We start from the raw sequence: 18,358 nt of genomic DNA on the forward strand, positions 1-18,358 counted from the left end.
TTCTTGTGTTCTATGTCCACCTACTTTGGAAAATTATGTGCAAACCTTATAACACAAGGGAAAGTTCGGAAGCACCAAGTTTTTCGATGCAGGCTTCTGATCCGCTGCCGAGTGTGCAAATTGCCAAACGGACCGAAATTCAGAAATTTCCATACCGAACGAAGATTTCGAAATCGAAATAAAGAAATAAATAAAAACTGTAAACGAAATGTTTTTTTTTTCCTTGAAAAAGTTGTCGGCCACCCGGGAAGAGACGTTGTGTAAGTTGTACGCCCGACGTAAAAGATGCACGCCCGGGCAGACATTATTTCAGACACTGCCTAAACCCTGTTAGGGAAAAAAACTACATTATAAATTTAGCGTTTACCAAATTGTTCGAATTAGTTATCTGACTCCATTAACCAAACACAAACTTTATTCTCCTAACAATGCGTGCTTTTTTCTTGATTTTTGGGAAACATATTGACAAGAGACAGGCTTTTTCACATGGGGCCAGATTTATTTTCTTAATTTATTATTAATAAATTCCATCGAATTTAGCCAAATTATTGTCAAATTAGTCTAATTAGTCTTGTCGAGCCGCCCATCTTTTCGTCTCTGCTCCTGTCTGTCTGTCTTGTCTCTTCCGTGTTCCGTCCTTTTGACACGTCGGGGCATCGGCCAACCCCCATGGAGCGTGCTGCCTCCTCCCCTGGGGCCGGCCAAGAACTCCTTCTCCCATGGGCGCGCCGCCGCCTCCTCGCCAAAAGACGCCGCCATGTCTGAAGGACTCACAACAAAAAAGCTTTTTAGAAACCTCGTCTCCTTTTCCCGCGTCACCCCTTGTCCTCGTTTTTATGTAAACATAATTCTTGTCCAGGCCACACTGATCGCAAGCCCTGAATCCCTGTGAAAAATCCCCACTGCATTCAGCAAAATTTAATTTGTATTATATTAAATCCCTTATAGTCAATTCAATAAAATAAAAAATCCTTCAACCCCTATACCCAAACCCTTACCCCCAAACCTTCTCCAAATATAACCCTAACCTAACATTTAGCCCTAACCCTCTATAACCTTAAAGGCTCTCCCCAACTGTAAACCTTACCTTAATTAATTGTAGATCCTAACCCCATCTAACACTAAGTCCTTAGCTTGGCTTTGATTTTTGCAAAGGCTTTGATGCTAGGTCCTTAGCTTGGCCTTTGGCTAAGTTGATTTTTGCAATCCGGAGATGGAATAAGAGTTTGCTCTGTCCACTCCACGCATCGGCCCGGTATTGCAGTACCTCCGGGAACGGTGCTTTCGCAATGATCGCAGCAAGGCTTTAGGGCTAGGACCTTAACTTAGCCTTTTGGCTGAGAGTAAGTGTCCCGGCTCCTAGGCTTTGTAGCGTATTATGAACTGACCGATAACAGATAATGGATAATGAATAACGAAGATAGAACAATAACCCTTAAAAAACCCCAAAACCCCCATCTAACACTATCCTAAAACTTAACCGCAACCTTGTCTTAACCACTTACCCCAACACATTAACCCTACACTTACCTTTATGCCTAACCCTCTGTAACCTTTAATCCTACTCTAACCCTTAGCCCTATCCCTTTTTACCTTAACCCCAAAGTGTATTCTAGCCCTTACCCCCAAGGGCCCGGTCACACAACCGTTCGCGTCTGTATCGCGGCTGAATCACGACCAGAAATTTCTGCCCGTGAAGCAGACGCTGTTGGACGCTTTGAGATCGCGATACAGACGAGATACAGCCGTGCTTTACACGCGGCAAGAAATTCACACACGGTTGGCCGCGCGAAAAAGTTTTGCGCTGCTCAAAACTTTTGTGCTGCTCAAAACTTTAGACCACGGGTAACCGCGGGCGGCACACGTGGTACACACGCGGATAGGACGCGGAATTTTAGCGGGTAATCGCGGGTGGAGCACGGTCATAGCACATTTGTTCCACGCCTGTATCGCGGCGTTATCACGTGAATCAGCGTGTGTAACGCGTGTGACGGTCAAACGCCTTTCTCCGCGTATATACAGCGCGATTTGCCGAGCACACGTCAGTTGGATCCCCGTCACCGTAGTGACCTCGTCTTAATCCATTTTTATTTCTTGACATTTCTTTTCATTTCATGACAAGATAATAAAATAAAAATTAAAAACTATTACAATAATAACAAATTGGCTTCTTCTTCGGTGCTATAGCTTGAAATCTTTATCTTCACAGGACTGTGTCTTGAGCGGTTATGATTTCTACAGCCCGGCTCGGCAGCTTTTATTCCCGTGGTCCACACGCGGAAAGGACGTGGAACTGACGCGATGAGGAAGCGGAACAGTCGCCGGCGTCCGTTTTGCCGGCATACCACGGATAAACAGCGGGTTAGCCAATTTTACGCATTTTCTACCGCGGGCAATCACGGGCAAAAAAAAAATCGCAAAATTTTAAAAATTTTACCCGCGATACAGACGCAAAAGGCTGTGTGACCTGGCCCTAACCCTCTGTGCCATTAATCCTACTACCTACTACCCTATCGTCTCTTATTCTAGATCTGAATTTTAAACTTACTCTTACCCTTACCAGCTATAACCCTTAATCCTACTCCAACCCTTACCCTTATCCCTCTCTAATCATAACCGTCACCCGTACTCTGACCTCTAGCCCTAACCGTTTCGAACACTAACTCTTAACCCTACTCCAACCCTTAACCTACTCTAGCCCTGATCCCTTTTCCTTTCCCCTAACCCTAATTCTACTCTTACCCCTAACCGTCTCCAAACCAAAACCCTTGCCCTCCCCTCCCCACTAATGCTAAACCCTAACCCTCTCCAACCCTAACCATACCCTTACCCTTAACCCTCTATTCCTTTATCCCCAAACTCTAATTTTAATCTGACTAGGGTTGATTGATCACTGCGCCTTCACGCCCTGATCTCTTCTGCACGCATCAATGCAAAGATCAAGAATTTGGGGCGCAAGCTGCAACCTTTTTGCCCCTCGCCTTATGAATCACGTGCCGCTCCATCGATCCACCGAGGACGTCGTCCAGATTCAGGGAGCCATGTTTAGCATTTATATAAGTCCCTGTCAGTCCCGAGAAGAAGATTACGGCGCTCTGGGGAAGGTCCGAAAAGACGGCGTTCCGCTTTCCCAAGTCTGAGTTTGTGCCCGGCTGACTGATTTCAGGACAGCTTTGAGTGAGGGCCACTCGCTGCTCTTTCAGGGATGCAATCCGAGGCGATGGACCTGAGGACTGCTGTCCACTGATACTCGCACTCTTCAGCTTTCCTACACCTTAAAGCATTGAAAAAAAGCTAGTTTTGTGCGAATAAATGCACTATGCTAGTTTTCAGACTACGAGAAGAAGCTGTTTTCGGCAAAGGGAAAGACAATGCTAGTTTTTCATTGATTAAAAAGGAAAATGTTAGCTTATAGCATGTTAAAATTAAGCTACTTTTTTGCAAAGAAAAAGAGAACGCTAGTTTTCGGCATAGAAGAAGATGCTATTTTTTGCATAACAAAAGTCGATGTTAGGTTTTGATTGATATAAAGAACAATGGTTCTTTTTAACGTAGAAAAGAAAAAGACAATGCTAGATTGCATGACCGAATATAAATCCTTTTTAACAGCCAAATTGACGAACTAATGTTATGGTAACAGCTAGTCACTCAGCCTTCCACTTTAGCGCGCTTTTTATGCTCTCTCAATCACAAACACACTTGATTGAGGAATTGATGTTATGATAACAGCTAATATATCAGTCTTCACCCGAAAGTGCTTCCCTAAAACAATGCCCCCAATAAGCAGGTAGGCGCCTTGCATGACTCCCTCTTGGTGTGTGAGAGTGTGTGTGAATAGGTAAGTGTGAAGTACATTGTAAAGCGCTATATAAATGCAGACCATTTACCATTGTGGCATCGAATAAGAAGCTCTTGTTCTGCAACAAAAATGACAATGTTAGTGACTGAGAAACAAAATGTTATTAGATTTCAGCATAGAACGCAAAGAAAGCAAGTATAGTGCATCGAAAAATAAGCTATTTTTCTGCAAACGAAAAAGGCAATGTTAGTTTTTGGATTTGAAAAAAAAGCTAGTTTTGTGCCAATAAGCCAATGCTAGTTTTCTGCACAGAAGAAGAAGCTATTTTTTCCACAAAGCCATCGGACTATGGACTGCCGTCCTCCGAAACTCACACTTGTATATTATAGAAATAAAAAGCTAGTTTTGTGCAGAGAAAAAGAAAATGCTGGTTTTAATAGTAGAAGCTCTTTACTCCAAAGACAAACACAACGGTAGTTTTTCATTTTAAAAAATAACTAGCTTTTAGCATGCAAAAGAGCTATTTTTGTGTGGGAGGAAAAGACGATGCTAGTTTTTATTTGAGGAAAAAACATCATAAGTTTTCATCATTAAGGAATAACAGGTTTTCTCACAGAAGCTTTTTTTGGCATAGAAATAGCTATTTTTTTGCTGCGAAGAAAATACTATTTTTTTTGTTTTTATGGCATGCAAAAAATATTGTATAAAAAGTATAGATGGTGTTGTGTGAAGAAAAAGAACGTCAGTTTTCAGAAGAAGTTTTCAGAATAAAAGAAGAAGCTATTTTTGCACAGAAAAAGTTAATGTTAGTTTTGATTGATAAAAGTCAATATTAGCATACAAAAAGCCAGTTTTGAGCAAAGAAAAGGCAAAGCTGGTTTTTGCCTTGAACAAGAAACTATTTTGCTGCAAAGAAAAAGTGTTGTAAGTTTTTGATTGAGAAAAAAAAATCATCATTCGTCCTCAGCATAGAGAAATAACTTTAAGCAAAGAAAACTTGTTTTTGGCATAGAATGTGAAGTTATATTATGCAAAAGAAAAGGAATGCTTGTTTTTAAAATAGAAAACTGCAAGTTTTGTCTGCATAAAAAGGCAATGTTAGTTTTCTACATAGAATAAGCTAATTTTTCAGGGCGCTGGAGTGAGGACTGCTCTCATCCAATAATCACACTTGGCAGCTTTTGTCCACTGTAGAGATTTTTCTAGCCTTAATTTTGAAAATCATTAGGATTGAAACGAATTATTCTTTACTGCAATCAGTAAATGAATTTGCCACTAGGTGTTGCTTATGCTCCACCACAAATCTTTCTTTTCTCTGAAGGATGCTAGAATTTCTTATACTGATAAAAAACTTAAACTACGTTATAACTTTCAGTTCTTTGAGTTCTGATATGAATTACTAATCCCAAGAGAATGGAATCAATGAACCAGGCCGATGGAAATAACACACACAATTTATTAACACAGATAATTAATAATAGGGGAGGGGAAGGCGCCGGAGATTATGGGATTTTTCGACCACTGAAAGTTACGAGCACAAAAAGGAAGTTTCCCGCTATGATGCTAATCAATTTGTGGAGATTCCCTTGTACAGAAAAAAAACGCTCATTCCCAAGAACCAGCTAACATGGTGTTAAACCTGAAACTGTCCTCTTACTTGTTTCGGAGCGATTTGGTCTCCTGCTCCGGATTGTCGCAACGTATGGCCCACTTGCTGAACTGAAGGCGAGACCAAACAGCCAGGCAGAAAAAAATAGGCTGGCTATCACTCAGCCAATTCTTTTTATATGGACCAGTGTCGCTCGACCAGATCCTGCCTTTATGGGCGTGGTCTAGATATCTGAAACTCTCAGTATCAGGTGACGGTGTTCAAAATTGCTAAACTTGTTAGAAAGCCAAATAAGTGAGAAATTTGTGTAATGTTCTGTACTTGAGAATGCCCCTCCAATTGCCGTAATTACGTACGGTGAGAACATTTTATCAATACAAAAAAGGGACATCGTCGTTCCGTCCATTCCAAAGCGAGCTACCCGAAACAAAGAAGGTGGAAGTCATTTTCGTGCTGGGATTATTTGCTCTACACCACCGAAGTCATATTTTTTTTTAAAGACAAAAGCCAATAAAAATACAATGCTAGTTTTTTGCATAGAAGAAGAAGCTATTTTTCGTAGTCGCTGGAATGAGGCCTGCTGTCCTCTGATACTCCCACTCATCAGTTTTTTCTACCTTAAACAGAAACCGGTGAAAAGGAAAAACGACATATTCTTTGTGGGCGGGTGTCACGCAATCCTCAGAAAATGTCAAGAACTCAAGGTCGCCATACGCATTAACTTACATTGTGTTCGAGACAAAGGAGGCCGAGGTAGGAAATGAAAAAAATACACTTGTATCGAAAGCTCAAGAACGCTAAAAACGATGAAAACATCCGTGATTAGACTGCACCGCCAGAGATGACGGTCGGAATTTCAACGGGAATGCGGCAAAAATCGCCGGTTTGAAAAAAAATCAAAACACCCCACGTGAATATAAATTTAACAAGAAAATATATCAACGCCATCTGCCAGGTTTTTAAAGGGAATGGGAGATTCCCTCACACACAACGATAGTTTTCAGCATAGAAGAAGCTATTTTTGATTGAAAAAAAGACTACACTAGTTTTTAGCGTAGGAAAAAAAGCTCTTTTTGCAGAAAAAAGCAAGGCTAGTTTTTTGTTTGAGGATAACAACATCGCTAGCTTCCGGTGTAAAGAATTTTTTTTGTGCTAAAAGTTTACAGCGAAGAATTTTATTTTTGCTAAAGAATAAAACCCTACTTTTGGGAAAAAGCAACTCGTTTTGGGCAAATATTTGAACATTGCTAGTTTTTAGAGTAGAAGAAGAACAGGCTACTGTAAGGGATAGACTGGGATTACAGTATGTCACAAAAGTGAGCACACCCCTCACATTTCCCCAGAGATTTCATTATTGTGTTTTAAAGAACATCACTGAAGAAATATCGATTTGACACAATTCTAAGAAGTCTGTCAACAAAGGCCATTGGCTTACTGGAAATATATCCTGTGGTCTGATGAGACAAAGATAAATTGATTTGGCTCATATGGTCTTAAACATGTGTGGCGGGAACAAGGTGAGGAGCACAAACATGTTTGTGTCGTGCATGTCAGGCATGGTGTTGGGAATGTCATGGTTTGGGGCTGAGTGCAAATGGAGTTGGGGACTTGAATTTCATTAAGGGCATGTAGTGTGAAAAACTTAACCAAGGAATGATCTTCTCCCTTCAGAAACCGGGTCGCAGGGCAATATTCCAGCCTGTCGATGACCCCAAATACACTTCTAAGATGAACAAGGCTTTTCTAAACTGGCCAAGCATGTCTCCGGATCTCAACCCAATAGAACATCTTTGGGCATCTTCAAGCGGAAGGTAGAGAAGTACAAGATCTTCATCATGTTGTCCTGGAGGAGTGCAAGAGCATTCCAGTGGCAATTTGTGAGGCTCTGCGGAAATCCATGGCCAGGTGTATTAAAGTGCTTCTGCATCATTATGGTGGCCACACAAAATATTGAACTTCAGGAACTTTTACTTAAGGGTGTACTCACTTTTGTGACTAGGGGTTTAGCTACTAATGGCTATATTTTGAGTTTTTCGAGGTGAAAATAAATGGACACTGCTATGTAAGATTTACACAGACCACCTTTCATTGTATCAAAGCGATGTTTCTTCAGTGTTGTTTAAACATTATGATGAAATCTCTGCTGAAATGTGAGGAGTGTACTCACTTTTGTTGCATACTGTAGGTCCACCACCATATCCAAAAATGAGTGTTTTCTAATTGAAAAAAAAAGTAAAATCCACGTCTTGCTGGGTAGAGGTTTGTTGACGGACTGACAAAGGAAAAGTGAGAGCACTAAGCTTAAAGAGATGGAAAGCCAATCCGTCAACAAGCCGCAGCTGGCCCCCCACGGGCGTGGCCAATTGGGCACCATGGCAACCGTGACAGAACTAACCTTTTTTAATGTGTTAGAAAATAGCTTTTTTGTATTGCTTGGCTGAAAGCCAACTTTTTCTTCACTAAAATTAGCATTGTTCTTCTTTGCCAAAAGTTAGCATTGTTTTTTTTAAGAGTCAAAAAGTAACATTTTCTTTTTCTCTCCCAAAAAAATAGTCTTCTCTTCCATGCCCAAAACTAGCATTCTTTGCCAAAATATTTTGAGTCTTCTATGCTGAAAACTAGCAATGTTAAATCAAAATGCTATTTTCCAGCATTTAAAAAGAAAATGATCATTCAATTTCATAATCCAAGTAAAGAAGTGTTGGGGTCCGGTGCACCCTCTTCCACTAGAGCACAGGTGTCAAACAGGCGGCCCGCTAAGGGATTGAATCTGGCCCGCAAGACAACACTCAGAGAAGCGCAAGAGAAAAACAAGCTGCAGGTTGAAATATGTCAACTTGATGTTGCCAAAGAGAGTTGCCTCGAACAAAGACACTGTACTTGTATTCCTTCTCTCTCTCTCTCTCTCTCTCTCTCTCTCTCCCTCTTTTCCACCCATTTACTCCCACTCTCTGTCTCTGTCTCTTTCACTCTCCGTGTCTCTCCTTTTCTCTTCCTTTGTTCATCTTAGTCTCTTTCTCTCTCTGTGTCTCTTTAACTTCTTTTGCTCTAACTTCCTTTTTTCCTTTTCTCTTTTTTCTCTTTCTCTCTTCCTACCCTTTGCGCTTTCTTTTCTCTTTTCTCTTCTGTCTTTCTATTTCTCTTTGGATTTCTTTCTTCCAATCCCTTTCTTTCCCCCTCTCTCATGACTTCTCTTTTTATCTTTTGTTTCTCCCTCTCTCTCTTTCTTTGTCCCACCCTCTCTCCTTTTCCATCCCTCTTTCTCTTATTTCTTTATTTCTCTTTTTCTTTTTCTTTAATCTACTAGTTCGGTCCCCGACAGAATGTTTGTTCTATCGTGTGGCCCCCGGGTTAAAATGAGTTTGACACCCCTGCACTAGAGGGTGCCTAAATGGTTTGGAATTGGGACAGGTGTGCCTAATTGGTGATGTGTGGTGATTAGATAAGCCTGTCCCTAATCACCCCATGCTTTCTGAAGGACATTTCGGACAGAGCTTGTTGTCGGGTCATTCTATAATTTTCACAATCAATATCACCATCACCATTTTTACCAGTTATATCTTGATTTGCAAGGTTTGTTTTTTATTTTCTGGTTCAGACAGTTTTTTGTACTACAACGTTCTTTTGTTATTTTACTGAGCACTGCTGTGATCAAATACAACCGCCGTTTTTCAGCACATGCCCTGCCTCCTGCTTCCTGCGTTTGGGTCCACCGCATAATCAAAACAAGAACCTTGTTTTGGCCCAAGAATAAAAAAAAACATTTATCTTTGGATCTGATGGTGAACCCAAATGCATTGAAGCAGAAAACGAGGCTGGCATAATAAAACAAAATCTTTAATGAATGAATGTACAAAGTAACAAACCAACAATATTTCCCGACAGGAAACAAACATGCTGTGGCCATAACAATTGCAATGCTGTCGGTGCGGTCATTGTAAAGGTTGGGGATCAAGAGTGTCTGGTAGTAATGCGGTGACATTTGAAGCTCTGAGAACTGGGTGCACCACTTCTCTGATTCAGGAAATGATTTGCTAGATTTGAGTGTAGTTCGAAAGTAAAGCATCAAGGAAACCCTATAAATCCCATTAACTTCGCCTGATTCCAAAAACTTTGAAAAAAAACCCCATATATATTGTATTCAGAGAATGATTAACACCCCACCATTTTATTGCATGCACAGAGCATGTTATACATAGTTCTCACCACATGAGGGCGTAGTTGAGGAATGAAATGATTCCTCTTAAAGCCATCTTTGTGTGTGTGAAACATTTCTCCGCAGGGCTTCACTGATCTACGGGGCTTCATTTTGCCGTCATGAGTGTCAGGTATGTGAATGCATGCAGGTGTGCGCAGTTCTGCCACTCCCCCCGGTCTGCAGCCTCCGGAGAAGGTGCCAGATCCTGACACAGTGGAGAGATTTATCGGCTTATTTCTCCACACGGTGACGCCCAAGGAGTATAACCATCGCTTGGACGAAGATCCTTGGCACTCCCCGACCGTTGGCAGCGTGGATCGCGTCAACATCAGCAAATTCCGAGGATGCCGGCCCAGAATTTTAGGCGCCGCTCGTTTGTAGTTGATTGGCGGCCTCGTATCTTTCGGGGATTGGTTATCTTACTGCGAGTTTTGAGAAGTGCGAGAATGCAAATACAGCCAGAGCGCAAAAACTTGCGACGTTGTGCTGCTGCGTACCTGGCAAGTCATGACTAAAAGTGTCGCAAAAGCTGGCATGACCAACTGCTTGGCATAAATCTGCAGCTTTAAAAAGGAGGCAGTCATTAAAAGTAGCTTCTGACAAGCAGTCTCCCTCAGGTACTGAGCTCCGAGGAAGCTTCTTAACCAAAAACTTTTTTACCGCGCTGTGAAATGATTCCTGTTCAGTTGGCATGAAAACCCCCCAAAATCGTTCAATGCATTCAGGATTTGCATAAAGCCGATAGTTTGTATATAATATTATGGGTGTATTGAAACGGTAAATCATAAATCGCACTATATTCCGCAATCAATTACAATAAACCCTTTAACAACTTGCCTAAAATATAACAGAGAGAGAGAGAGGGAGAGGGAGAGGAGGAGAGAGGGACAAAGAAAGAGGAAGACAGAAGAAAAGAGAAACAAAGAAACAGACAGAGAAATAGAGAGAAATAAAGGGAGAGAGAGGAAAACAGAGAAAGACAAACAGAAAAACAAACAAAAAGAGAGAAAGACAGAAAAAGAGAGAGACAAGAAGAGATGCTGAGAAAGAAGAGAAAACAGGAAGGAAGAGATAAAGGGAGAGCTAAAGAGCGATGAGAAAGAGACTGAGAGAGAGAAAGAAATAAAAAGGGAGAAATAAATAGAGAGAAACAGAGAAAGAGAAACATGAGAAAGAAAAAAAGAGAAGAAAAACCGAGAGAAAAACAGAAAAAAAGAAGAGTGAAAAGGGGTGATAAAGAGGGTGAGAGAGAGAGAGAGAGAGAGAGAAAAGGGAAAAACAGACAAGAAGAGAGGGAGATAGAGAAAGCAAAAGCAAGAGGGAGAGAGCAGGCAAGAGAGGGACAAAGAGCAAGAAGATAGAAAAAAGAGAAACAAAGAAACAGACAGATAAAAAGAGAAAAGTAAAGAGAGAGAGAAAAACAGAGAAAGATAAAAACATAAAAACAAACAAGAGAGAAAGAAAGATAGATAAAGATAGAGACAAGGAGAGATGTAGAGAAAGAAAATAAAAGAGGAAGAAAGAGATAAAGGGAGAACTAAAGAGCAATGAGAAAAAGAAAGAGAGAAAGCAATAAAAAGGGAGAAAAGAAATAGAGAGAAACAAAGAATGAAAGAAAAATAAGAAAGAGAAAAAAGAGAGAGACGAAAAACAGAGAGATCAGAAGAAAAGGGAGAGTGATAAAGAGTAATAAAGAGATAGAGAGATAAATCAAGATAGAGAGCAAGAGAGAGAGTTAACCAATTCAGCTCCAGTTGCTTTGCAAGATTCGCCTGGTTTTGGAGACATCCAGTGAACATAGTTCAAACTGCAAGTCATGTTTCTCTTGTGCGTCCCTCAGCCTTCTCTCGCAGGCCAAAGTTAAACACCCTTGGCGGGCCTTTTTTGGTGAGCAGGCCGCATTTTTTACACTCTGTTTTTAGGGTCTGAAAGGACATTTTCTTTTCGATTTGGAGTCTGTATTCACATTGTTTTGCAAATCCCGTGGCTGTGACATGAGAAACAATCCAGACCACCTCAAAAACCTTGCTAGCCCAAGGCAAAAAACTCTCGCAACCAACAAAAAAACAAAACGGTTGAATCCCCATCGTGACTCAACAAAGAAGACATTTGTGGCCAATCATGTGCTTACATTATAGCAGGGGTCTTCCACGGTAGGCCCGTGGGCAACAGGGTGCCTCCTAATCGAGGTAAAATCTCGGGACCGGACCCAAACCCAGCCCGAACCCAGCCTGAATTTATTCAGTTTCACTTTCACTTTCGTTCAGTGCACGTCACCGAAATGCGCACTTCAGCGCTGAAACGTTTTGGCGTTGAAGTTTGGGCAGGTTCGGTTTATTATATCCGCCACTCGGGTCAGGTCGGGCTGAATTTTTTTAGTGCCGATCTTAGCTTTACCTCTGATCTGTTCTGAAAATAGCTCCCCAGTGCTAGGTCATAAGGATTTTCTATTTAAAAAAAAAAAAAAAAAAAAGAAAATTGGTCGACTGAGTCTATTTAACCCTACAACCAAAATGTATTCTGGTTGTAATATGATAACAACATAGTAACAGCATAGCAATAATATGATAAAATGTTATTTTAAAAATGCATATCGTTAGACAATCCAAATCCTTTCGCGTGTTGAATTAAGTGCCAAAGAGGGTAACTCTGTTGCAAGTTTTTTTTTTTTTTTTTTTAACTTGAAAACAAAATAAGATACAAACCAAATATTCTGGGCTTGTGAACAAGACTAAGTCATCCCCAAACAGGGATATAAAAACGCTGACCACTGTTTTTATGGGAAAGTGGCACTGGGCGGCAGTGGCTCAGGAGGTAGAGCGCTCGTCTTGGGATCAAAAGATCGCAGTTCGAACTCCGGCTCCTCCGTGTTACATGTCGAAGTGTCCTTGGGTAAGACACTGAACACTTAATGAACCCAATAAGCAGGTTAGCGCCTTACATGGCTGCACGGCCGCTATTGGGAAATGTGAAGCACACTGTAAAGCGCTTTGGGAAGTCTTGACTTGAAAAGCGCTATATAAATGCAGATCATTTCATTTCATTTTCTTTTCACTGATTGACAAAAATGAAACTTTACTGAAAAATAAAACTTTACTGAAATTGGATTTTCCAGTCAAAGGAGTGACATCTTCACAAAGGACCTTTGTTGTCACGGTTGCCATGGCGCCCAATTGGACCCGCCCGTGTGGCGCCAGCTGCGGCTTGTTGACAGATTGGCTTCCCTTCTATTTAAGCTCAGTGCTCTCACTCACCCTTTGTCAGTCCGTGAACGAACCTCTGCACCCGCAAGACATGGGTTTAGACTCTGGTTTCCTGTTTGTGTTTCCTGTCCGGTATTGTTATTGCTATTTTGTCCTGTTTAGTATCAATCGCCAGTTTTGTTCCCGTCTAACTTGTCCTGTTTAATTTTGATATCCAGTTTTGATATCAATCCTGTCTGTCCCGTCCTGTCCGGTATTGACCCCATCTGATATCTGCTCGTGCAATTGGTATCGATCTCGTCGGCCTCTGGCTTCCTGTCATTCCACGCCAGACCGCTGCCTTACGTATTCCGCCCAAATATCGCCAAATTGCTGGCGTTTGGGTTAACCTCCATGACTTTCCCATTTCCTGTAAAATAAAAGCTTGTGTGAGAAATGTCACGCATTTGGGTTCTCCTCCTGTTACGGTTCTAGACATTTGTAAAGACTGGATCTAACTGGATTTTGTAAGTGGTATGATAAAATGACTTATTAAAACACCACTTAGAAAACATTAGAAACATTCTTGTAAAACACTAAACGTATGGATACATTGAAACATTACATTAATACAGAAATTTAATACAACATTCAAATATACGGATTAGCATAGGTTGTCACGGTTGCCATGGCGCCCAATTAGCCCCACGTGTGTGGCACCAGCTGCAGCCCATTGACAGATTGGCTTTCCGTCCATTTAAACTCTCATTCTTCCTTTGTCAGTCCATCAACGAACTTTTGCCCCGCAAGACATGGGTTTTGACTTGGTCCTGTTTCCTGTTGGTATTCCCTGTCCGGTATTGTTCCCGTTTCTTTTTGTCCTATTTAATATCGGTTTCCATTTTCATTCCCGTCTATTTTTGTCCTGTTTATTATTCTCTCCAGTTTTCGTTCCAGTCTAGTTTATCCTGTTTAATTTTTATGTCCTGTCCAGTATCGACCGCATCTGTCCAATATCAACTCGGGCAATTGGTATCGATCTCGTCGTCCTCTGGCTTCCTATCATTTCACGCCAGACTGCTTCCTAACGTGCATGACTCCCCATTTCCCGTAAAATAAAAGGCTTGTGTAAGAAACGTCACCGTTTGGGTCCTGATCCTGTTCTGCTTCATGACAAAGGGTCCATTAATCACAGGTAAATAAATAATGTGATTATTCGAGTAATGATGTGCTGATTAAATAATGATCATGTGATCAAGACTACGTATTCAGTGACACGTTTTAATAATCAAACAATCTCAAAGTGGGTTCCCTTTGTGCTAATTAGTAACAAAACGTAGCTTTCAGCTTAAAAAAGGTTGGAGAACCTTGCATTATAACCACGATGGGCTATTCGGTGAAATTGTTATTAATTGAGCATGAGACGAGGACATTAAGCTATTATAACCCCGATGCAAAATAAGATTAGTGTCAAGATTTAAACAGGGGATCGACTTTGATGAGATGAGAAATTGAATTGCGTCACACTGAAGACGCCGAGGCCTGATGAAATTCAGGCGCAATGTATCTTATTACATTTCACGGCACATTTCACTTTTTTTTCACTTTTGCTGCAATAATTTAATTAAATTCATTTTGAACTCCAAGATACTTGCTTTTCACAGTTAAGGTATGCATGAATTTTATTTGTTTTAATTATTATTATTTTTTTTTTTACTACCGACATTTATAAAATCCTGCTCCTGGTGACCGATACTAATAATCGATATGCATTCTTTTTAAACTGCATTTTTTAATGAAAATGTGGAAATTAATTCCTAAAATGTGTAAGATAATTTTACTGTTTTATACGGTTATTTTTTTAACCCCAAAAATAAATAAATCGTTTTAAAATTATCGTCCGATATTCATAACATTGTACTCGTTTTCAGACCCTTTTCTTTTTTTTTACAAAAATAAAAGAATATTTGTTAAAGTCAGTAAAATAATATTTTCGCTAACTTTGTAAGTAAGATTTTTTTAAAATAATCCCTAAATGCAGAATCTACTAATTTTATTAAAAAAAAGTTATCTGTCACTAGCAGTGTTAGCGTTAGCAACAAGCATTAAGAACCAGCATTAAAAACTAGCATTAAGAACTAGCCATAGTATACATAATTGCTCAATTAAAACAAAGATTAATATTAATTGATATATATTAATATATTAATATTAATATTATTTTTTTTAGTATTTTTTAGTATTTTAAGTATTATTTTTCTTTGAACTGAGCTAATATTTTGCTTTAGCTGTTAAGTGGTTTCTTTTAGTATTATTTGGGGGTCGCTAACTGCGACTAGCACAGCATTATCAATTAGCTTTAGCACCTTCATTTTTAATATTTGATTCAAGCCTTCATCTTGTAGTAAAATTTTAGTTTTAGCCATCCATCCATTTGACTTTGACAACCCTGTCTTAAAGGGAACTTTGTTTATTATTTAGCGCCTCCTATTGGTTAAAAAATCTTTGTTGAAATAAAACAATAATGATTTGAGTAATAAGCCAAAATACATGAACTATCTGATAAACTGGTGGATACATTTGTATTTATCTTACATAACATGAGGATCACGTAGCGGGAGTTTACATGACTGTCCGCCATCTTGCTGCTACGAGTAGGGATGAGCGGGTACATTTGTAACACAGGGACAGTTGTAACAAAGTTTGACCAATTGGAAGAGAGTTTTATCAATGCCACTGATATGGGATACTCCCCTTTCCATTTTGACTTTGCACAAGGCATTTGAGGGCATTGTCTCAATTTTAGGGTCAGAAAACACATTTCCAGGGAAGGTTTCAATTTTCTTCTTTCTCAATGTTTTTGTTTCATGTCATGTTTGCAAGTATTATTTGTTTTAATGGCCTGGTTCAGGGAAAGCTTTATGGATATCATGTTTCACTTCACATTGGAAAGCAATCCGAGATTTTTTTTCTACTAATGAATTAATGTCTACTTGTAGAAGACAAATTAAGCTACCATGTGTAAAAGTTTGAGACCCAATGATAATAAATAAAGAAGGAGAAAGCAAGATGTGTTACAACTGTACCCGGTATCTTCTACCCAAAGAATCCTAAAAACCTCTTGAAAGTAAAAAAAAAACAGTAGAAAACTGGCATTAACTTTGACTTTCCTTAGTTTGTATTCTTCCTTGTGCTTTCGAGCACTCGTTTTCGGTTGCACTACACAAGACAGCGACATTTAGTTGTCAAATATTACACCTATCACGAATGGGTTTGTGTGTTAAGGAAAAGTATCTGTTATATACTGGAAACATTTGCTCTTCTTGCCAAACACATGCCTGTTAATTGTGCATGAATACAAAAAGGAAAGGCGCATACGCGAGTTTATTTAAAACTCCGTGTGCTTTCGGCGGGTCTAGTCAATTGTCAACAGCAAAGACTAATCTGGATCATTAAAAAACAGTAGCTGCCCGGCGTTACTGTATATGCAAAATAGGTTTGCTTGCAGTAAAGTATGTAGGGATGAAGTGCTTTATTTAAGCCTCTTTCAGGTGATGCGACGTTTAGAGTCGGAAAAAATATGTCACTGTACTTTTGTATGCTAGAATAGTTTTGACTGAATGAGAATGTTGGCAGATTATTGCAATCATTATATTTCTTATCTAACTCTTTTTTTCAGTTTGTTTTTCTCGAAAACAAACTCTTAATGAATTTTAACTAATTGAATTTAACTATTATTTATTATTTTGCGAGAAAGTATGTTTCATGTTGTTTTTCTTGGGATGTAATAAAATTCTCCACTTTTTTAATTCCAGTTTTATAAAAAAAATTAATGAAACAAATATTTTTAACAAAAAAAAAATCTATAATAAATTGAGAAATATTGTACTTAAAATCAGCAAAATAAGTATTTTTTTCATATTTTACAATATTTAACGTGTTTTCTTTTCTTCTGGTAAAATGTATTTTATTTTTTGTTTTAATGCAATAACCAGCTTGGTGGCCTTGGGGGTATGGCGCCCGCCCCGAGACTGGGAGGTTGTGGTTCAAGCCTCGGCCGAGTCATACCTAAGACTTAAACATTGGTACCTGTTGCCTCCCTGCTTGGCGTTCAGCATTAGGGGTTGGAATTGGGGGGTTCGGTCACCTAATGACTAGCAACACCTCAGCTGGGTTGAGCGAGGGGGCTGGGAATCCCCTCCTCTGAATCAATCTCCCAAAAAGAGTCAGAAATTACTCTAGCCACCTCCCACTAGGGGGATATGGCTGTGGTATATATATATATATATATATATATATATATATATATAATATGTTTTAATGTCATGATTTGCCCATTCCCCTCAACTGTGCCTGCTCGTTTGGCTCCAGCTGCTGCTCGTTTCCTAATTGGTTCCCCTCCTATTTAAGCTCAGTACTCTCACTCACTCCTTGATGGTCCGTCAGCGAACCCCCGCACATGCAAGGCAAGCATTTTTTGACTCTGGCTCCCGACCCGTCCGGTATCCTGTATCCTCTATCCTGTATCTTGTATCCTGTAGTCTGTAGCCTGTGTCGATCTCTGGCGTCATGATCTTCTCTGATTACCTGACTTGTTCCGATCTCTGACCATGCTCCGATCTTCCATCCCGGTTGCCCGACTTGTCTCCGTCCACTGACCACGCTCCGATCTCCAGTCCCGGCTGCTGGACTCGTTTCCGCCCTCCGACCAAGCTCCGATCTCGTGGGCTTCCTGCTTTTTCTTTTGCAGTCTGATCATCTTGGAACGCTAATTACCTCAAGTGCGCTCCCTTCTTCTTCTTCAAGTTTTCTTCATTTTCCTCATGTAAAATGTTTTGAATTTTTTCCTTGCCCTCATGTAGGTTTTGGATCAGGGGATGGTGTCATAATAGTCTGTGGTTTGCAATAGTCTGTGCAGCCCTTTGAGACTCCTTGTGATAAAGGGTGTCAAAAATAAACAGGACTTGAAAGTAGAGTAATATAGATATACAGCAAGTGTTGCGTTCAATTTAAGGCTTATATGAAGCTTTTCATTTTTTGTGTCTCCAGACAAATTACATTTGAGTTTTTCTGGTCCAGCATGTCTCTTTCAACATGTTGGGTTGCTGACTCCTGCTGTAACCAATAACACTTGCAGGGCTGGCGAAGCACTGGATCAGGTGGTTTGGTCATAACCAAAGAGTACTCTCCTCCCTCCCGAGTCCAATCAGTAACCCGAGACTCCTGAATGAATGAATGAATAACTCAGTTATCTTCAAAGCTTCCTCTCTGCCGAACGTCACAGTAAAGTGCTCAAAAATACACTTTGTGCCTAACAAGAGTCGAGATTGATGTGGACGGCGTCAAAGTGGCTTTCACTGATTTGAGCTTGAACACTGCAACAGAGTAGATATTGGAAAGTGTCTCGCATTCATAATCGGCTACGGGAGAGTCACTCGATTTTGATGAGGCGGCCTTTACAAGTCCACAGTCAGCTTATTGATTCGGGAAGCGCCTCTTATTTTGTTTTTTAATGTAGCTTAACCGACTTGACTGTTAATGAATTATTAAACTGTCATCTTCTTTGAAAG

At 40.1% G+C, this 18,358-nt stretch overlaps 1 pseudogene; it reads left to right on the top strand.

Annotated features, from left to right (window-relative positions):
• Positions 1-1,172: 1,172 nt before the first annotated feature.
• Positions 1,173-1,289, top strand: LOC148363835 (U2 spliceosomal RNA; annotated as a pseudogene).
• The last annotated feature ends 17,069 nt before the right edge of the window (positions 1,290-18,358 follow it).

The sequence above is a fragment of the Urocampus carinirostris genome, chromosome 6 (genome assembly GCF_059441175.1).
Source record: "Urocampus carinirostris isolate Australia breed hairy pipefish chromosome 6, RoL_Ucar_1.0, whole genome shotgun sequence".
NCBI lineage: Eukaryota > Metazoa > Chordata > Actinopteri > Syngnathiformes > Syngnathidae > Urocampus > Urocampus carinirostris.